At 41.1% G+C, this 22,773-nt stretch overlaps 1 protein-coding gene across 8 annotated transcripts in view; it reads left to right on the top strand.

Annotated features, from left to right (window-relative positions):
* The window catches only part of LOC140478939 (inactive N-acetylated-alpha-linked acidic dipeptidase-like protein 2), a 950,375-nt gene that overhangs the window by 317,028 nt on the left and 610,574 nt on the right, over nucleotides 1-22,773 (top strand). The window contains exon 2 of one of the 8 annotated variants that reach the window (XM_072572599.1): nucleotides 6,400-6,500. The exons of the other annotated variants lie outside the window; for them this stretch is intronic. The gene's annotated coding sequence lies outside the window, so the exon portion shown is untranslated. The remainder of the gene's footprint in view (nucleotides 1-6,399; nucleotides 6,501-22,773) is intronic. 8 annotated transcript variants of the gene reach the window in all.

The following is a 22,773-nucleotide window of genomic DNA, read 5'->3' as shown; positions in this document are numbered from 1 at the left end:
CTTAAGTTGAGCGATCGGAATGTGAGAATGGAAGAACAATGGTGTGTCTAACTGCCAAACAGAAAAGAACAGTCCCATTGGAGTTGGGGGGGGGGGGGGGGGGGAGAAAGAACGTGGTGGCAGAGAATGCAACAAGTAAAGCCAAAGGAAAAAGAATGTATAGGAGTGGGTTCACAATCTGAAGGTGCTGAAGTCAATATTAAGTCCAGAAGATTGTAAAGTGCCTAGTCTGAAGATGAGATGTTGTTCTTGCAGTTTGTGTTATGATTTGCTGGTGCATTGGAACAGAAGATAGACAATTGGGCACGCAATCAGGAAACTGTGTTAAAATGACAGGCTACAGAAAGATTGGGTTCATGCTTGCGCATGGACTGGAGGTGTTATGCAAAGTGGTTATCAAGTCTGCATTTGATTTCTCCAATGTAGAATAAGTCCCATTGGGAGCAGGAAATGCAATAGACCAGATTGGAGGAGGTAGGGGTGAAATGCTGCTTCACTTGAAAAGACTGTTTAGGCTCTTGGATGGTGAACGGGGGGGAGGAGGTTACATGGGAAAATGCCATGGGCAGTGTGGGGGGGTGGGGGGGGAGGGGAATGTTGCTGATGTTTGAGAAATGGACTAGTGTCGCAGAGGGAACAATCCCTGTGAAGTGCAGACAGGTGGAATGAGGGGAAGATGTGTTTGGTGATGGTGTTCTGCGGGAGTTTCCTGTAATGGCAGAGAATAATCATGTAAATGCAGAGGCTGGTGGGATGAAAAGTGAGGACAAGGGGAACCCCATCATGTTATGTGTGATGGGAAGGGGCAAAGATGGAAGCAATGGGCAGGAAGCTATAGTTATGGAAGTATTCTAACAGATAGCAAACCAGGTAGCTTTAAAACACATTATGCTTCATTTTCATGTTTAAGTAGAAAAAAAATGACTTTTATCATCTGGGTTGAAATAATGTTAAAAATATGTTGAATTTGTTATTATAATGGAAAAACAAAACAATTCTATAGGTATAAAATCAGCTTTTTAGGGCAATTGAGGAGCATAGTAGTAATCATGAGCTCAATACAATATTACAAACCCAGTGAACCTCCGTTAAGCATGGTAACTTTTTCCAAGTTTCTTGCATTGACATGAATGGTGTAAAAATAGAAATTTTTGTTAAATCACTGATAGTTTAGTAATTGAAATTTCAAAGTTCCTCAACAACACACACTCCAAATAGGGCAGCAAGGTGGCTCAGTGGTTAGCACTGCTGCCTCATAGCGCCAAGGACCCAGGTTCAATTCTCGCCTCCGGCAACTGTCTGTGTGGAGTTTGCACATTCTCCGGTTTCCTCCGGGTGCTCTGGCTTCCTCCCACAGTCCAAAGATGTGCAGGTTAGGTCAATTGCCAAGCTAAATTACCCGTAATGTTCGGTGCATCAGTCAGGGGTAAATGTAGGGGTATGGGTCAGGGTGGATTGCTCTTCAGAGGTTCGGCGTGGACTTGTTGGGCCAAAGGGCTTGTTTCCACACTGTAGGGAATCTAATCTAGGATAGAATCCAGAGATCTGATTTTTGCCTAAATGGGCTACTCAGGAGCCTTTTAACAGTAAGCACGATCCAATTCCAGACATTCAAATCCTCTTTCTTTCCGATTTTTGACAATTCTTTTGCCATGTGATAAAGGTGTAAACCCATTGCAGCACTTACAGCCTTGCCAGCACTATTGCAGTGTGGGTAGTTTGAACCCTCCCACATGTTTTCACGGTGTCACATCTCTTCTGTTGGTAGGTATACTTCACAGTTTCTCAGGAGGCATGAACTATGGGGATCCTCACTCACAGGTGAGAACCCAAAGCAAAACAATCACCTGTTCCCAGAATTCTTATTGCTGGCTTTGCAATACTACAAAACAAAAGCTCCTTCAGTTTCAGTAATTAGATGCTATATTCTAAGTTAGATGTTCCTTCACTGCTGGGATTGATTTTAGGGTTCTGTTCTGCAAAGATTTGCTGACCATTACATTGCGTAATTTTTAAATTGTATCAGAGTACACTTTATATTGGGCCAGTACTGTAATGATCTGAAGTTATTTAAATGCCTTGACACCTTTCAAATTGAACACAAAAAATCATTTAGTTGTATCCACTTAGATCCTCTGCTCATGAACTGCTGATTGACAGGACTCTGGTGCAGAATAGAAAGAAGACTAACTGTTTTTTTCATTTTGATAGCACCATTGTTTATATTTTCTGGGGTTACATTTCCTCATATTATTTTCACAATTGAGTCCATTATGAATGCTTGGCTATGTTTCAAAGCAACAAATTTCCTTACCACAGCTGGAGACTGTGTTCATATTTTACAGTTTTCAAAAGTTATTAAATGATTATCTTTGTTGTGGTCAGTGAAATTGATGCTTGTTTATTCAACAGATTAGCTGCTTGAGCAGGTTCATATTTTCATGTGTTTTCTTAATGAAAGTATAAAATGTATTTGAGGATTCATGGAGAGACCATGGAGGGACATAAAGAATATGAGAAGACATGGGAGCACATAGTTGGGTGGGTTTGGAGTTGAAGATTTGATATCCATCTTTAAAAATGAACTGATGTTCCAGTAAAGTGAGGTGGGCATTCTAGTCTCCTTGTCTGGTTATCAGTCCAGCTCAGTTTCAGCCTCCGGCCTACCTCCAGAAGTAGTGGAGCTGACTCCATCATGGTCTATCCTCCCAACACAAACAGATAACAGATGTTGAGTGGGAGCCTTTCTCTAACTCAGCACATCCTGAACGTTTGCTGACTGGACCTGACACCTCGTCGGTGAAAATTTGATCCACCCTAGTAATTTATAAATTTCTGAATGTTTGCAGACTTCCAACTCGAGTTTCAGTAAACATATGATGCTGAATACATGCTGATATTTGCTGTCATTTTCACCACTAAATGCAAGCCATTGTTGTTGTATGCAACCACTTAATTTTAATTCAGCTATGTGACTGTTTCAAGGATTGTCTGTACCTTTGGAATTTCTAACATTGTAAGCAGAAGGAAATCTTGTTGTAAATGTGGTTAGAAAACTATGAATTATGTGTGTTGGTAGGTTGTAAGTATGAAGCAAACTTGTTGTTTAGATGCAAAACCATAAAGACATTGATATAAAATGTAATAGTGGAATAAATGAGTTTTGAATTTGATGAATCTAGCAATATCAAATTAATACTGATTCATTTTAATTAATATAACAGTTGGTTGTGACATGATCTCAGCTGATGTTAATGCTTTACAAGTCATCTGTAGGCTTTTCTTCCCACTTTGCTTGGTCCATTGGGGTTTCTTTGGATATCAATAACCCAAGGCAGTTCTAAACTGGAACATATTCAATGTCCTCTATTAAAGTAAAATACACTAAAGAAATGCTGCAATGTACAATGCTTACAATCACAAGGGAACCTGTTTATGTGGGCTTGTACAAAGATCAGACCAGAACAGGTGATTAGCCTGCTCTGTCCCAAATTTTCAGTATGTGAAACCCTGAAGTGTATTGGTGGAAAATCTTTAATCAATCCCTACCTGAGCCAGCTAACAAGTCTCCTTTATACCCTTTTCCCATGCAAACTATCCATGCATTCAAACTCTGATACCATTCAGCTTCCTAACACTATCCAGCCTGCATTAATGATCAGATGACCACTGGCAAACATCACAAATCTGTCATCTACCATGTTGGTTTGATCAGTTTACCCATTGGAAAAAGACCTATTTCTTACTTTTAAGAAAAACTTTGACCTCAGTTTTCACTTCCTCTCACTTTCTGTCCACCATCCGATATATACATTGTCATAATATTATAACAATCAAAAAATTGTTAACTGATAAATTGTCCATATCGTTGCATCTGTTCATTGGATCACTTTTAAGCTTTTCCAGAGTTACTAAGACAGTCTGTCCATTGCTGCTGCATGACAATACTCAATCTAAATACGTACACATTTCTTCTCCAAAACACAAAACACATTAAGACCAATAACATTTCTCATCATTAAGTCATCATCAGGCTTCATGTGTCCTTTTCTCTTTCTTGTTTTATTTGATTTCATTTAAATTAATTTTGCTAACCTAGCAAATTGTGGCTTAATAATATCTATTGAGCTCAGATTGAAGCCTGAAATGTTGTATTTTTTCTTTATTAATCATGGAAGTCAGTTACTGAATGCATTCACAAGAGACTGCCAGTATACTTTTTAAATGGACAAGCAGGAGGCTGGAAAAACACAGAGCCAGGCAGTGTCACGAGGTGGAGAAGTTGACATTTCGGGTGTAACGCTTCTTTAGGAAGGTAGGTGTAGGGGGAGCTGCAGATAATAGGGGTGATGGGAGCGGGGTGGTGAAGTGGGGATAGGTGAAGATGGGCAGATGGCATGACCTGGTTGGTCAATGAGAGGAATTAATCTAGTAGGAGAGAGGGGGAGAGGCTGGAAAAGGAGTCGTGGGAAGGGAAGGGATGTTATTTAGTGTTGAGTCTTGTGGGCTGTAGGCTGTCCAGGTGAAAGATAAGGTGGTGTTCCTCCAATTTGCGGTTTGGTACATTGTGGCAATGGAGGAGGCCAAGGATAATCATGTGGGAAGGGGAATTAAAATGGGTGGTGACTGTGACGTACAGTCAGCCCCTATGGGCCTGGCTGAGATGCTCGGCGAACCTTTCCCAAAGTTTATGTTCAGTCTCCCCGAAGTAGAGAAGATCACTTTGGGAGCACCTGATGCAGTAAACTAGGTTGGAAGAGAGGCAGGCGAACCTCTGTCTCACCTGGAAGGACTGCTTTTTAAAACAAAGAACAAAGTATTTATTAAACAAGGAAAAACACGAGAACGATATTAAATCTGGCAAAAACATTGGAAAAATTTAATTGCAAATACCAAAAAAGAATTCAAATTCACAATACAGTATTTTATCTCAATATCTTTGCAAAAACCTAAACTTCAGCAAAGTCACCACGATCTGTATATTAAGGCTTCTCCCACAGGCAGTCACAGCTGTAGCCAGCTGTCTTTCAGCAGATTCCTACTAGATTCACTGGAAGTTATTTTTCTTCAGCCGGTATCTCTCCTTGAGACACTTAGGCCTTGCTGCATATTAATCTCTCTATTGCTTAAACATTAGTGAAAATGCCTCAACAGAGATTCAAGCAGTTTTTCCAGATTTCCTACGAAAGAGATTCGCATTTAGGTTGTCACTGTCTGGCAGTGCTTCGGCACTGTTCTCTTCTCTGTGTATCACCGAATCCACATTTTGAAACCATGTCATAGAGATGTACAGCACGGAAACAGACCCTTTGGTCCAACATGTTCATGCCGACCAGATATCCCAACCCAATCTAGTCCCCTTTGCCAGCACTTGGCCCATATTCCTCTAAACCCTTCCTATTCGTAGACACATCCAGATGCCTTTTAGATGTTGTAATTGTGCCAGCCTCGACCACTTCCTCTGGCAGCTTATTCCATACACGCACCTTGTGTCCCCTTTCTTAACACACAAAGAAATACAGAAATATAAAGTTAAAATTATGCATGTTCTTAACAGACACAAAATGCGGTGTTGGGAGTGAAGGATTTTGCTATTCAGTGACTTGTTTAGTATCTCAAACCCTGAAGTCAGTTAGTGGAAAATGCCAACATTATTTGAGGAATACAGATCTAAACCTGACATAATAAAATGAGTGCTTTTGCAATAATAAATAAGATGCATCCACTAATAAGGAAAATACAAGCAATCCTTGTTTTCTATAACTGTAGCTAAAATAATACAATAGCATTTTTTTCTACATTTTTTTTTGTACTCAAAATTAGTGTGTTAAAACATTTATTCATAATTACAAGTCCAGTATACAACAATTTAATTATTTATGTATTCTAAGTAGGCAGAGGTAATATAGCTCGGAAAGGAAGGAAAAACTACAATAATTGCTGTAACCTCGTAAGTACAGAATTGCATAGGTTGCCATGGTAATGCAGATAGTTCCCTGAGCAATGAGTAGTGGATTGATCCATAGAGATTTGTTTGTGATGGAAAAATGAGGGAAGTAAAAGCAGCTCAGGAGGTATAGTGCTGCACCAATGAAGGATTGCCAACATCAAAGAATGTACAGCTGCTTTCCTTGGGTGATGAGCAAGTTGATCTAAAAATAATTAAGCTGTGGTAATTTTAAATGCATTCTTGAAGAAAAAAACACTTTTATGGAAAGAGTTTTCTTTTCAAAATAATGTCTCTTTTACAGTGTAGAGAAAAATCACATTGAAATGTGAGAGAGAAATCCTGATTAAAATTCCACCAAATAGACAGGGTCAGACCTTCCTCTAGGGATTAGGTACAGAATGGACAAAAAAATATTAAAGTATCCCTTATTTTATTTCCAATTTAACAAGGGCAGCAGAGGGTTGTGCCTGCATCTGCACAGTCATTCGTCCCCATGAAGGCCACATTTTTGAGGACCTTTCCATCATCTGTCTAGCATCTTTCAATTGAGGTAAATAGATAATTTTCCATGTTCCAAGATATGTTTTGTTCCAGTTAGAATGTCAATGCCAAAGATGTTTTGGGCAAGGTGAGCTGGAAGGTAGGGAGGGAGAAAGTTGTTGAGCATACCCTTTAAAAATGGATGACCAAAAATAAAATTGCAGTTTTTTTCATCCTTTGAAATAATACATGATATAGATAACTATCCACAAAGATGTTTGCTTAGTCAGTGTAGTAATGCTCCATTGTTTCAATTTCTTTCACTGTCATACTTAACAATTATGTCAGTGTGGAATGCACACTTGTAAATACCTTTTCCAGTATTTGCAATGATCTTCCTGGAAGCAGTTGATCTGCTTCAATGAAACAGCTGAGGTTAGAAACTTAAAAATTAATCCTTCTGCTAAAATATTACTATTGTATCTCGCTGATTTCATGGATATAGAACATCTAGCTTTTAAAATATACATAAGCTCATGCAATATTTATACAGTTATCAAACATGATGTTGTGACAACCTAATAAAGTTTTAAGTGGCATTCATGCCACAAGATGCCAGGCAATGACCATCTCCAGTACGAGACAATCTAATCACTGCTATGATATTTAATGATGGTTTCATAACAGAATCCCCACTATCAATATCCAACGTGTTACCATTGACCACAAACTGGATCACCTGAGTTAATACAATGGGTACAACAGCAGGTCAGAGGCTAGGGGTATTGCTATCAATAAGTCACCTTGTGATTCCCCAAATTCTCTCCTCCATCTACAAGGCAGAAGTTAGAAGTGTGATGGAACATTCCCCACTTGTCTGCAAGAGAGCAGCTCCAACAACACTTGGGATACCATTCAGACAATTGATTGGCACCACATCCACAGACATCAACTCCTTCCACCCACTGATCCTCAGTAGTGGCACTATATGGTATTTACAAGGTGCACTGTAGAAATTCACCAAAGATCTGTAGACAGCTCCTTCCAAATCCAAAACCACTACTGTCTCAAAAGATAAGGGTAGCAAAAAAATGGGGACAACACAAACTGAAGTTCCTTCCAAGCCACTCAACATCCTACTGAGTCAAAAACCTGGGATTCACTCCCTAAGAGCTTTGTGGGTCCACCTTCAGCACATGGATACAGTGTGTGGAAGGCAGCTCCCCAACACCAGGGCAGCTAGGGGATGGGCAAGAAATGCTGGCCCAGCCAGTGACACCCATGTCCACAAATGATCTTACTCCGCGATTATGGCTATTTCCTGATCCTACCCACTTACCATGTGGGGTAAGTGCTGCAAAGTACTAGCAACTCTTTTGCTTTAAGCTTTCTGGGAGACTAACTTGTGGAAAATCATGGCAAGAGAGAGGTTTATAAAATCAGGAGGGGCAAGCGTATGGTGAATAGACAGGGTCTTTTCCGTGTATGTGGGAGAGTCCAAAACTAGGTAGTATAGGTTTGAGGTGAGAGGGGAAAGACTAAGAAGGGACCTCACGGGCAGCCTTTTCCCACAGAGGATGGTGCGTGTAGGAATGACCTGCCAGAGGAAGTAGTGGAGGCTGGTATAATTACATTTAAAATACATCTGGATGTATTTATGAGTAGGAAGCATTGAGAGAGATATAGGCTAAGTGCTGGCAAATGGGACTAGATTGATGAGGATATCTGGATACATGGATGAGTTGGACTGAACGGTTTGTTTTCATGCTGTAGAGCTCTATGACTCTATGATTCTAAGTGAGAAAAAAAATCATTGAGATTATTGAAGCTAAAGTAGGAAATGTCAAAGGGATACTGATATTGAAGATCCTGTTGAGATGGATTTATTTCTGTGTTGCAGCCAGATATTGGAGATAATACTGAGCATATTCACATTTGATGCTATCCCTTGCAATATCCACCGCTGCCTCTGATGGAAAAAGCATCTTGATTCTTCTTTCTATTTCATTACCTGACTTCTACATATTTGAAAATATCAGTTATTAGCTTGATTTCGTCTTGAATATAGACATTTTTTTTTCTAACTCCATAGTATTGCTTCTCTGCTGTGTTGAGAAAAATTGACTCCCTGCCACCTTTTAAGCTACTTTCGTCCCTGAAGAACCTGCAGCAGCACATGGTTTTCTGCTTTCTAATCAATAACCTGCCGACTGGGATTGCATTTCATAATTGCATTTGCTGTCTGTGGAATTAGGATGACTTGGAAATTTGATGGATCTCCTGATTCTGACAGGTTTCTGTTTTTCTTTATTTATCCACTTGCCCATAGCAAATACTACAAAGCTCAAGAATGTGGATTCCCTCTTCTCACAGAAGCAGACTTACCCGCATTTGTTCTAGGAAATGCTATTCTCAATGTTGGTTGTAATTTGGGGTGGGGGAGCAGGGAAAGCAGGCCAAGGGAGGGAGGTCTTGAAACCACTGTATCTGCAAACAACAACATATTCACCATTGATGTGAGTTCTCTCTTTGTCCAGATATAATATTTTTTCATTTATCATATTGTTTGTCACATCGACCACATATGTAAATAAGATTGCTTAAGTAGTTACTTGGAACATTGTTTCCTCTAAATTTTTAACATTTTATATTTCACCCTTGATGAAGCAGGTTTCCTTTTGGGAGAGTGAAGTTAAGCTAACTTAAAGTCTTCAAAGCAATTCCATCTTGTTAGTCAACATTTTATTAAATTTAAAGTTTGATGTTATAATAAATAAATCAGTTGAATCTCAAAAATGAATTGAAGACTGTCAGCACATGAGGTCTGTTGGTTTTGATAAAGGGTCAGTTAGACTCGAAACGTCAGCTCTTTTCTCTCCTTACAGATGCTGCCAGACCTGCTGAGATTTTCCAGCATTTTCTCTTTTGGTTTCAGATTCCAGCATCTGCAGTAATTTGCTTTTATCCAGTTTTTAACCCACTGCCACCTCTCTTCCAGGAATGCCTACCCTGAAGAACTACTGCTCTTCTCTCTGACAGGATTTTCGTTTGTCTCTCTCTCTCTCCCTCTCTCCCTCTCTCTCTCTCTTTCTCTCTCTCTCTCTCTCTCTCTCTCTCTCTCTCTCTCTCTCTCTCTCTCTCTCTCCCCTTCCCCCCCCATCCACCTTCACTGCTTTCCTTTTCTCTCTGTGTTAGACAAGGTATTTACTAAGACTCACTTCCACAGCTATATTTCCTTCCTCAGTGACTGTCTTCGCCTCCGACTTACTCCAAGTGGATTTCAACTCCAATTCCACCCTGCATGCAGCCTCCAAAATACTTGCACGAAAAACAACATTTTTCCAACTGCTGTTCTTGCCGCATCCTAAAAGCCACACTGAGGGCCATGCCCTGCCACATGAAAGCACTCGACACCTCTCTCCAGCAGCACCGACTTACTCTTTCTTAACGCTGTCCTGGTCCACAGTTTCATTTCATCCTTCGTATTATTCGACACCTTAACTCCAAACTTTTCCTGTTTCTTGCAAATGTCAAGGAACGCAAGCTTCAACTTCTCGTCCACATCCCTGCCCACCTCCACCTTCCAACAGTCCCAATCCCTCAAACCCCATCTCTCCCAGCCCCAGCCCTTGCCGTGTGTTCACCATACCCTCTGACCTTCCCCTCTCTGAGGCTGAGCATGCTGTCCTCAGCAAAGGACTCAGCTTTGTACCCTTACGTCCCCACCTCAATGAATTCCGGCCTCAACATGATGCTGAGCTCCTCTTCCGTCACCTTCACCTTCGTGCTCACTTCTTTGGGCAAGAGTCCTCCCCCTGCTCCACAGATCCTTTCACATCCCTCCAACATTCCATCTCTAATTGGACACCCCCACCAGGACAATTTCCTGCCCTCGATCGTTTCATTGACAATTGTCGACGTGACGTTGGCTTCCTTAATTTCTCTGCCCCTCTTACCCATTCCAACCTCTTTGCATCCAAACTTTCTGCCCTTTGCTCCCTTAGGTCCAACCCCAATCTTGTCATCAAACCTGCTGACAAAGGGGGTACTGTTGTCGTCTGGCATACTGACCTCTACCTCACAGAGGCGGAGCGCCAACTCTCAGATTCCTCCTCCTGCCTCCCCCTGGAGCATGACCACACCACTGAGCATCAAGCCATTAAAGAGCTTTGACAAAGGGTCAGTTAGACTCGAAACGTCAGCTCTTTTCTTTCCTTACAGATGCTGCCAGACCTGCTGAGATTTTCCAGCATTTTCTCTTTTGGTTTCTCTCTGTTGGTTTTGATATTTGATGATTTAATGTCTCTTCTCTCTGCCATCTCCAGTGGTTGCCTGTTGACCACTCCTCAGCTGTAGAGTATGGAAACAATGTGCCTTTCAGCAACATTTCTGCTCTATTCTAGCCTTTCTATACTTGCATCCAGTATTGCTCAAAACAGGAAACTTGAACCAACCGATTTACATAATCTCTCACAGACCTAGCAATCTGCATGTTTTGTAGAACTCATGTTGTTGACCATCCTTGATGATGTTTTTCAAATGCAGGTATTCATGAATTGAATTTTGGAATATAATGAGCAGTTTTGGGCCCTTTATCTAAGGAAAGATGTGCTGGCATTGGGAGAGGGTGGGGTTGTGAAAGGGAGGTGGGTGGGTAGTGGCTCCAGAGAATGATCCTGGGAATGAACTGCTTGTTATATAAAGAGCAGTTAAGGACTCTGGATCTATACTCGATGGAGTTTAGAAACATGAGGCTGGATCTAATTGAAACTAACTGAATACTGCGAGACCTGCATGGAGTGCATATAGAGAATATATTTCCACAAATAGGACAGACTAGGGTGGAAAGGCACAGTCTGGGAATGAAGGGATGGGAAGGATGATTTAGAATTGAGAGGAGGAGGAATTTCTTCAACCGGATAGTGGTTAATCTGTGGAACTCATTGCCACAGAAGGCAATGAGATTAATACAAGACAGAGATTAATAGGTTCTTGATTAGTAAGGGGATCAAAGAATATGGGGAGAAGGCAGGAGAATTGGATTGCGAAACATATTATCCACAATCAATGGGCCAAATGGCCTAATTCTTCTCCTATATCTTATGGCCTTATGGACACCAACATTGTAATGTCTACCATAAAACAGCATGCACAAGCAGTTGGGTTTGGTCAGCTCTTCATAAAATACAAGGTTTTAGAAAGACAGGAACAAAAGTAGGTTCCATCATCAGGTGCTGCCCTTTTACAGATCAGAGTCACACCTCTAAACCCTCAGCACCAGAAAGTAGTATTCCTCTACCTTCTTTGGCACCTAGACTTTAAACTCCACCCCTCCAAACACCCCTCATTCCATTTCTAAAAAGGTTGGACCCTCCCTGTGCAATTTCCCTAACTTAATTGAGTCTGGAATCCATTGGGATCTTAATAATCCCAGTAACATACTCTATTGAGTACTAGCAATGTTGGGACTTGAGAGTTGCACAGCAGTTCTGCAAGTTCTCATGGAATGGCAGCGAGAATAATTGCCTACTTCTGTTCTTTGTCTCTTGGTCTTATGGCTGACCTATCACTGGATATTATTAATATTAGATAATCACCAAGAAATCCAGTTGGTAATTAAGAAGAAACTTCTTCATTCAATAGGTGGCAAAAATGTGGAATTGACTACCACAGAGAGCAGGTGAAGCAAGTAATATACAAGTATTTAAGGGAACACTTGACAAACATTTAATGGAGAAGAGAATAAATGGTTTATGATGGGTACATAAAGATGAGAAAGGAAGGGAGGAAGTTGACCTGAGTTGCCTGTTTCTGCACATACATTTATGTGATGATTTTTAGAGTAATTTGCAGTATAAATTTGACCAATGTTGTACCTTCAACAAGTATTGAGTTAATGCATCAGATAAAAGTTAAAGTTGTCATAGTCCTGAGGACCATCAGGCTGCCGTCTCATTAAGAGAATCCACTGGTTGGAGTTCAATCTGAGGGTCAGCATGATCTCAGCCAGTACAAGAACTGAACCCATGCTGTTGAACCAAACTGCATTGTAAGCCAGCTGCGGAGCCAACTGAGCACTAAAACATAATTAGTCAGAAATTAAACGTGGTGAAATGAGTAATATATACACATTTAAAAATTGACAATTAGTCACGTTCATGTCATTAACTGTTGTGTGTTCACCTATCACCAAATGTGTGACAGTCTTTTAATGTTAGACACTGGGGATATGTGAGTACGTTGGTACTGCCAGTTGACTGGCTTTGAACTGGCAGAATTTTCTTTTGGTTTTGACCGTGAGAGAATTAATGTGCCCTGGAGAATTTTGTTTCTTTACATGTTTAATGAGATGTTTATAACCAAGCCTGCTTTTGACAAATGGAGTTCTGCAGGTCTGTGGCCCTGTCACAGATAGATGACCGAAGAAATGCATTAATGTACATTTGTTGATTTTAGCACAGATATATTTATTTAATTTCAGTGTTCATTTATTTCAGTCATAAAAATGTGGTAGTTTTTTTTCATAGGTCATGGTGGATTTTGTCAGATGAGAGTGTAGAGCTCTGTCTTTTTGATGAATGAAACTTGGGCCGCCCCATTCTGGATCTCTAACCCCTAATAAGAAGCAGGAGGAATTAGTTTGGAAATTTATTTGGCAAGTGACCCAAGTCAAGAAATTTCTCAACATCATTAGAAAGAACCCTGATTCATGCAATTTTTGCTGGGTGATTGATAGTGTGGATGTTGAGCCAATAAACCATAGAAACACAGTGTAAGCAGCCATGGGATCAATGAGTATTGTGGCAGGCTAGCTAGAAGACCACCTTGGGTCTCACAGCTGTTTCAAAAATCTTCAGACCATCTATGCCTCACCCCACATCAACCCCATGGCCCATCGTACCTTCCATATTAATTCAATGCCACTTCATGTGCCCACCCACCCTCCTTTCCCCTCTCCAATTCCCATGTCATCTCCTGAGCCACTTATTCACTATTCACTGTGGGCATACCTCAGGAGCCATATGGGAACTTTAATATATATAAACTTCTAACAATCTAATTCTTGACAGTGAAAAATACTCAGATTCAATGAATCAAATCAAAATTGACAAATCAAAAGTGGTTAATCTCTTATAAAATACAGACAAAATTCTGTTCAGACTCTGCATTAAATCTTTTCATAGTTTCATGAACTTGTCACTTGAGCTGTGAACTTTGAAGCCCCTGCTGAGATATTTGTAACTTTTGAAACATAGCTAAATATTCATAATGACATAACCATAGCCCTTGGAGAAACGTTTACTAGGGACTTAGAGTCATAGAGATATACAGCACAGAAACAGACCCTTCGATCCAACTCATCCATGCCAACCAGATATCCCAACCCAGTCTACTCCCACCTGCCAGGACCAAGCCCACATCCCTCCAAACCCTTCCTATTCATATACCCATCCAGATGCCTTTTAAATGTTGCAATCGTACTAGCCTCTACCACTTCCCCTGGCAGCTCATTCCAAACACGTATCACCCTCTGCATGAAAATGTTGCCCCTCAGATCGTTTTTATTAGGGGTTTAGATAGGGTTGACCATGAGAACCTTTTTCCACATATGGAGCCAGCTATTATGAGGGGGCATAGCTTTAAATTAAGGGGTGGTAGGTATAGGACAGATGTTAGGGGTAGATTCTTTACTCAGCGAGTCGTGAGTTCATGGAATGCCCTGCCTGTAGCAGTGGTGGACTCTCCCTCTTTATGGGCATTTAAACGGGCATTGGATAGGCATATGGAGGATAGTGGGTTAGTGTAGGTTAGGTGGGCTTGGATCGGCGCAGCATCGAGGGCCAAAGGGCCTGTACTGCGCTGTATTTTTCTATGTTCTATGTTTCTATGTTCTATATCTTCCTCCTCTCACCCTCTATGGCCTCTAGTTCTGGACTCCCCCCACCCCAGGGAAGATAGTTTATCTACCTACGACTGCAAACTGTGTTTTATAGATAAATTCTAATCAACCTGTTCGGAGATATTATTATACACATCCCGAGCAGGTGGAACTTGAACCCAGACTTCCAATCTCAGAAGTAAGGGTGATATTACTGTGTCAAAGAATTTGTTACTGCTTTTATAAGCTACAGCAGATGACCCATCAACCCAAGTGGTCTGGCAGAACAGTACTTTATAAATTCTCAGCAATGGCTGCAGCCTATTGTTTTCAAAGTTAAAAGTTTAAAATAAATTGAATTCACGACAGTCCATATCTAACTTTCAAGTGTATTGGTGGCTGCTGCCCAACTTGATGATTCCCATAAGTCTAGGTTAAAGCCCTTTTAACAGACAAACGGGATCTATTTGAACTCAACATCAGCTCACTTCCAGAGTTTGGGTTTCTCACTTTTGGGCAATCATATCTTGCCCATTCTCTCAGTCAGTAAAAAAATACTGGGATTGTCAGAAATGGGAATAGGGCTTCTGCTTCCAGATTCCACATGCCATTTTTAACAATTCGTGAAGCTTTCTAATCTTGACAAAATCCAGCCTGCAGTGTTCACAGCCATCATTTTCCTGAGCACAGTGGCAACAAAAATGGAATGAAAATACTGATGATAATGTACTAATAATGATAAAATAAGGATAACTGTTCCGTCCCAATGGTTAGCTGAATTTGGAACAATTAGATCTTGGTGAATCACCACTGCTGTGTTGTGGTGCTTTTTCTGAGTATGTTATGCCTTGGAGCATACGATTACTGATTTTAGGGATCCAAGTTGCATTTGTAATATTTCACTGAATGGAAATTTGAGTCATTGTACTCTTGAGATGGTCTTAAACTGCAGGACTAAATAAAAATGCAGAAATTTTACACAAATATACAAAGAATTTAGCAGAACGTTATTTGGAAAAAACACAGTCCACTGATTCATTTATTTTAAAGTGTACAATATCAAGAGCAGAAATTGTAGTATTAAATACTTCTAGCACAAATTGAATATCAAATAAACATATTGGTGATTCATGCTCAGTTCTATGTCCCATTTTCAGATGTGCTCTGGATTTTTAAGTGTTGAAGTGTGCACATTTTTCATACTGCTGTCATACTCAAAATGACAACATCATGTAACTTTTGCCTCTGACAGAAGGAAGATGAAACGGTAATATATATGCAGATAATAATGAACAAAAAGGAAACTTAGTGGCTGCTGTGGCTATTCTCCATTTCAATATGATCTTGACTGTTTTGATGTTGACCTTAACTCCAATTTTCTGATGGTTGATCAAAATCATAGGCAGATTCTTAAATCATTGTAGTCTGCTCCTATGTTAAATTCATTTGATTACTCAGCCTCCATAGTCCTCTAGATTAGAAAGTTAAAGATATGTGATCCTCAGAGAGAAGACATTTCATAATCATCTCTCTTAAATGAGTAATGCCTTATTCTTAAACTCTGTCTCCAGTTCGACATTTCTCCTACATGGGGAAATATCATCCCTGAGGTTACCCCACCCAACTGTCAGAATCTTCTCCACCATGAAAAGGTTCTTTCTTATTCATCTGAATTCTAATTTGTATCGGCCTAACATATCCTATTCGCGAACCTTTTCATTTCAGGAAGCAATCTATACTTAGAAAGAAGAAAAAGTCCTTTTGAAAATCCAGTCAGGATAAGTGGGCTTCTCTGGCTGGGCCTGTATTTATTACCCAATCCTAATTATCCTTAAGAAGGTGATGGTAAGCTGCTTTCTTGGACAGCTGCAGTAAATTTTCTGGAGGTACAAACACAATGCTATTACGGAGGGTGTTCAAGAATATTGACCCAGTGACACAGAAGGAGCAGCAATATATTTGCAAGTCAGGATGGTGAGTGACTTGGAGGGGAACTCAGGTGCTGGTGGTTCTTGTATTTTCTACCTTTGTCTTTATAAATGTTAGTGGTCATGGGTTTAAAAAATATTGTAGCAAGGAGCTGTGGTGAATCTCTGCTATACATTTTTAGATGGTGCACACTGCTGTTACTAAGCATTGGTGATGAACCGAGTGAATGCTTATTGATGTGGTGCCAAGCAGGTGGCTGCTTTGTTACGGATGGTGTTAAGTTGCTGGAGTGTTGTTGAATCTTCACTCATCCAGGCAATTGGGGTGTATTTCATCATGCTCCTGATATGTGCCTTGTAGCTGGGGAATGTGTATTTATATGTAGTATGTAAATACTACACTGCGGCACGGTGGCACAGTGGTTAGCACTGCTGCCTCGCAGCGCTGGAGTTCTGGGTTCAATTCCCGCCTCAGGCGACTGACTGTGTGGAGTTTGCACGTTCTCCCCGTGTCTGCGTGGGTTTCCTCCGGGTGCTCCGGTTTCCTCCCACAGTCCAAAGATGTGCAGGTCAGGTGAATTGGCCGTGCTAAATTGTCCGTAGTGTTAGGTAAGGGGTAGATGTAGATGTAGGGGTATAGGTGGGTTACGCTTCGGCGGGGCAGTGTGGACTTGTTGGGCCGAAGGGCCTGTTTCCACACTGTAAGTAATCTAATCTAAAGTAATCTTAATCATTTTAGCGGCACGGTGGCACAGTGGTTAGCACTGCTGCCTCACAGCACCAGAGACCCGGGTTCAATTCCTGCCTCAGGTGACTGACTGTGTGGAGTTTGCACGTTCTCCCCGTGTCTGCGTGGGTTTCCTCCGGGTGCTCCGGTTTCCTCCCACAGTCCAAAGATGTGCAGGTCAGGTGAATTGGCCATGCTAAATTGTCCGTAGTGTTAGGTAAGGGGTAAATGTAGGGGTATGGGTGGGTTGTGCTTCGGCAGGGCGGTGTGGACTTGTTGGGCCGAAGGGCCTGTTTCCACACTGTAAGTAATCTAATCTAATCTAATCTAATGTGTCAAATGCATTAGATATTAACTATCTAACCCTAATTCACTCATTGGTGAAATAATGCAGTTTTTTGAGAGATTTACTCTCAATTATGCTTATTTCAAATTTGGACAAAGCTTTAGGTTGGATGAAGGAATAGATCACTTCTGCGTGATCAATAAAGCTGTGTTACATAGAAAATAGGGGCAGAATTAGGCCATTCAGCCCTTTTGAGCCCTACTCTACCATTCACTATGATCCTGCTAATCATCCAACTCAACAGGCTGTTCCTGTTTTTGCTCCCTAACTTTTGATCCCTTTTGCCCAAACAGGATATCACCAGCTGGGCAGCATTTATTGCCTGTCTAGATGACTATGGTCATGGGTTTGGAAGATGCTAGCTAAGGATTTTTGATTATATTTTTTTGGCCATGCATCTTGTAGATAGTGCACACTGCTACTGTTGGACATTGATTGTGGAGGAGTGGATTCTAGTGGATATGGTGCCAGTCAAGCCTGGATGGTGTCAAGCTTCTTGAGCGTTGTTGGAGCTGTACACATCCAGGAAACTGAGGAGTATTCTGTCACACTGCTGACTTATGCCTTTTGTATGGCGAACAGGGTTTGGGGAGTCAGGAGGTTCGTTACTCGCCACGGTGTTTTTAGTCTGTGACCTGCTCTTCTTGTCATGGCATTGATGTGGTGAGTCCAGCTGAGTTTCTGTTCAGTAATAACACTGAGGATATTGATATTGGCAACACCACTGAATGAAAAGGGGTGGTGGTTACATTATATCTTATTGGAAAAGGTCCTTGCCTGTCGTTTGTGTGGCATGAATGTTACTTGCCGCTTGTCAGCCCAAGCCTGGATATTGTCTGGATCTTGTTGCACTTGAACATAGACTGCTCCAGTATTTGAGAAGCCACTGCTGCTGAATGTTGTGCAATCATCAGTGAATATCCTCACTTCTGACCTAATGGTTGAGGGCAGCTCATTGATGAAGCAGATGAAAATATTTGAGCTGAGGACACTACCCTGAGGAACTCCTGCAGAGATATTCTGGAGCTGAGATGACTGACCTCCCACAACCATGAGTATATTCCTATCTGCCAAGTATGAATTCAACCAGTGTTTGCCCTGAGTACCCACTGATTCCAGTTTTGTTTCTCCTGCCCCTTGGATGCTGCCTGACCTGCTGAGCTTTTCAAGCACCACACTCTCAACTCTGCTCCAGCATCTGCAGGCCTCACTTTCTTTTCGGGTCTGTTAGTGTCACACTTGGGCAACTGCAACGTTGATGTCAAGGGTTGGCACTCTCGCATTCAGCTCTTTTGTCCATGTTTGAACCAAGGCTCTACTGAGGTCAGGAACCAAATAGCCCTGGCAGAACCCAAACTGAGCATCACCGAGCACTTATTGCTGAGCAGGTACTGCTTGATGGCACTGTTGATGACATCTTCCATCATTTTACTGATGATCAAGAGTAGACTGATAGGACAGTAATTGGCTGGGTTGGATTTTTCCTGGTATTTGTGATCAGGACATACCCAGGCTAATTTCTACATTGTTGGGTAGATGCTAGTGTTGTAAGTGTACTGGAACAGCTTGGCTAGTGGGGTGCCAACTTCTAGACCACAAATCTTCAGTACTATTGCTGGAGTATTGTCAGACCCCACAGCCTTTGTAGTATCCAGAGCCTCCAACTTGATATCACTTGGAGTGAAATAATTGGCTTAAGACTGGTATCTTTAATGCTGACATCACTTCAGGAGGCTAAAACGGATCATCCACTTGGCAATCCTGACTGAAGGTTGCTGCAAAAGCTTCAGCCTTATCTTTTGCACTGATCTGTTGGGCTTTTCTATCATTGAGGTTGAGGTTAATTGTGGAGCCACCTCCTCCAGTGATTTGTTTAATAATCCATCACCATTTATGACTGGATGTGGCAGGACTGCAGACCTTGGATCTGATCCACTGGTTCTGGAATCGCTTTGGCTGTAACTATCACTTACCACTTTGATTGGCACGTAAATCATCCTGTTTGGTAGCTTCACCAGGTTGCCACCTCATCTTCAGATGTTCCTAGTGCTGCTCTTCGCATGGCCTCCTCTCTCTCCATTGAACTAGATTGGATCCCCTGGCTTGATGGTAATAGTTGAGTGGGGGATATGCCAGGCCATGAGGTTACAAATTGTGCTGGAGTTCAATTCTGCTGCTGTTGATGGCCCCCACACCTCATGGAGGCCAAGTCCTGATTTGCTAGATCTGTTTGAAATCTGTCCCATTTAAAACAGTAATAGTGCCACATGGATGGAGGGCATTCTCAATGTGTAGACAGGATTTCGTCTGGAGTCTGGAGTCACATGTAGGCCAGACCAGGTGAGGATAGCAGATTTACTTGCCTGAAATATTATTGAGCCAGATAGGATTTTCCAACAAACGGTAATGATTTTTTAATCATCAGTAGCTTTTTAATTCCAGAATTTATTTTTATTGAATTCAAATTCCACAATCTTTTGTATGGGCTATATCTAACTCCTCCTTGAAATCCTACGTTTTGCCTTGACTGCTTTCTGTGGTAGGAGAATTCCACAGCCTCATCACTTTCCAGATAAGGAAATTTCTCCTCATCTCAGCCCTGAATTGTTCACCCAGTATCCATAGACTGTGACTGACCCCTAGATCTGAACTTCCCTGCAATTGGGAGCTTCCATTCTGCATGTACCCTGTCCAGTTCTGTTCAAATTTTATAGGTTTCTATCAGGTTCCCTCTTTCATTCTTCTGAGCTCCAACAAATATAGTTCTAACTGATGCAACCTTTCCTCATGCATTAGTCCTGCCATGCCAGAAATCTCTGTGGGTAATCGTTGCACCACCTCTATATCAAGAACATGTTTCCTCAGATAAGGAGATCAAAACTGCAGCACAGTATTCCAGGTTAGATCTCACCAAGCTCTTGTAGTCGAATTATCTCACTGAGTGCCAGCATTTCACTTGCCTTCTTTACCATCTGCTGCTGTGTTTGCATATTTTCAGCAACTGGTGTAGGACACCCAGGTCGCATTGCATATTCTCCTCTCCGTTCATAGCAATTTCAATAATAGTCAGTTCTCCTATATTGGTTACCAAAGTGGATAACCTCACATTATACCGCATCTGTCCTGTTTTGCCACTCAGTCAGCTTGTCCAAATGACACTGAAGCATCTCCACAGTTCACACCCCCATTCAGCTTTGAGTCATCTTCAAATTTGAGATGTTATGTTTACTACCCTAATCCAAATCATCAAAATATATTTTGAATAACTGGGATTCTTGCACTGATCCCTGTGGTACTCCACTAGTCACTTCCTGCCATTTGGAAAAAAGACTCGTTATTCCTACACTTCATTTCCTGTCTGCCAAACATTTTCTGATCATTTCAATCCACTACCTCCCAATCCCACGTGCTTTGATTTTACGTATCGATATATGTGGGACTTTTTTGAAAGCCTTCTGAAAAAAGGCCATCTAAACCACACCCATTGTTCCCTTTCATCAGCTCTACTAGTTACATTCTCAAAGAATGATGGTAGATTGTCAAACATGATTTCCCTTTCATATATTCATGCTGACTCTGTCCGGTCCTGTCACTGTTTTCCAAATGCTCAGCTTTAAATCTTTTATAATGGACGCTGGCTATTTCTCCACCACCAGTGTCAGGCTAACTGGTTTATAATTTCCAGTTTTCTCTTTGCTTTCCTTATTAAATAGAGGGATTACACTGGCTGTCCCTCCAGTTGGTAGAATTTAGCCCAGAATCTATATTGACTTGGACGATGACCACCAATGCTTCCACTATTTGTTAGGTCATTTTCTTATGTACTTCAGAAAAAGTATTATCAAGGCCTAGGGATTTATTCACCTTCAATTTCATCAATTTCCCCAAAACTATTTTCCTACTGATACTGATTTTCTTTCGTTCCTGCCTATCACTAAAAACTGTCGGGTTTTGCGATCCTCAGAAGCTTACCTCCGTACTCTCTTTTCCTTCTCTTAATGTATCCTTTTGTCTCCTCTGCTGAATTCTAAACTGCTCTCACCGCTCAGATCTGGGTTTTTTTTCTGGATAATTTATGTGCCTCTTCCTTGGATTTAATACAATCACTAACTTCCCCTGGAAGGCTGATAATCTTTTCTGCCTTACTATTGCACCAGTCAGGAGTGAGCAATTGTTACAGTTCATTCAAGTGCTCTTTGAATGGCTCATTGCCTTTCCACTGTCAGCCCATTAAGTCATGTTGCCTTAGCCATCGTAGCCAACTTGCATTTAATACTATCATGGTTTCCTCTATTCAGATTTGTAATTTCATCTATTTAGATTCAGGATTGTCATCATTAAAAGAACAACGCCACTCTCCATCTTAATGAGGAATTCAGTCATATTATAGTTGTTCATCTCTAAGGTGCCTCACATAACTAGATTGTCAATTATTCCTTGCTCATTATATAATACCTACTCTCAGGTGTCCTGATCTCTGGTTGGTTACTCAACATATTGATCCAGAAGTCCTTCTCTGTGATACTGTTATTGATTTTCCCTGTCTATATGCAGATTAAAGTCATCTAAAAATCCAGATGTTCCTTCATTGCATATGTTTCTAATTTCCTGTTTAGTGCCATTCCCAACATCACACCTACAGTTTGGGGGTCTTTCTACAACCCTCCACTAATGATTTTGCAGCTTGAGTCTTCAGCAATACCCATACAGATTGTACACCATCAACACTAATATCTCTCCCCACTATTATGCTAATTTCCTCTTTTCTCTGCAATGCAACCCCACTGTCTTTTCCTTTTGCCTATCCTTACTAAATACTGAATAGCCCTGAATATTCTGTTCCCAACGCTGCTTACCCTGTGGCTGTATATTTTCTATTCATCCGTGTGGCATGTGCACCACTAGCTGGACAGCATTTATTGCCTATCTCCAGTTGCTTTTGAGAAGGGTCTGTGCAGACTGTATCATCCCATTTTCATCAATTTGTGAGATTGATTCATTCATTTTATTATGAGACATTAAGACTTGTCTTTTTAACATTATTGTCCCATTTCCATTATTTATAACTAGTTGATCCCAGCACTTGATTTCTCTGCCTATCTGTTTTCTTAGTACCTTGTTGTTGTTTTTTCTTGGCTTTGATTGTACTCTGACATCTTGCATAGATTCTTATCCTTTTGCCATTTTAATTGAAGCCTTCCCAACTACTCCAAATACTCACCTGGGGACCAGTCCTGGTTCTGTCAGGGATAAATTGTCCAGTTGTACTGGTCCACCTCCCCTTGGGCATTGGTCTTAATGGGCGATGGATCAGAAAACGTCATTCCTTGCCACAATCTCCTCAGCAACATACTCATCTGACATATCCTGCTATATCTTGCTTCGTGGCCTTGGTACTCCTCCTGAGATTGCTACCTTTGAGGTCCTATTTTTCAACTTAGTTTGTAACTCACTGTATTCTGC

This window comes from Chiloscyllium punctatum, chromosome 6 (genome assembly GCF_047496795.1).
Source record: "Chiloscyllium punctatum isolate Juve2018m chromosome 6, sChiPun1.3, whole genome shotgun sequence".
NCBI lineage: Eukaryota > Metazoa > Chordata > Chondrichthyes > Orectolobiformes > Hemiscylliidae > Chiloscyllium > Chiloscyllium punctatum.
Note: the sequence above shows the minus strand (reverse complement) of the source record. Positions and strands in the feature narration are given on the sequence as shown.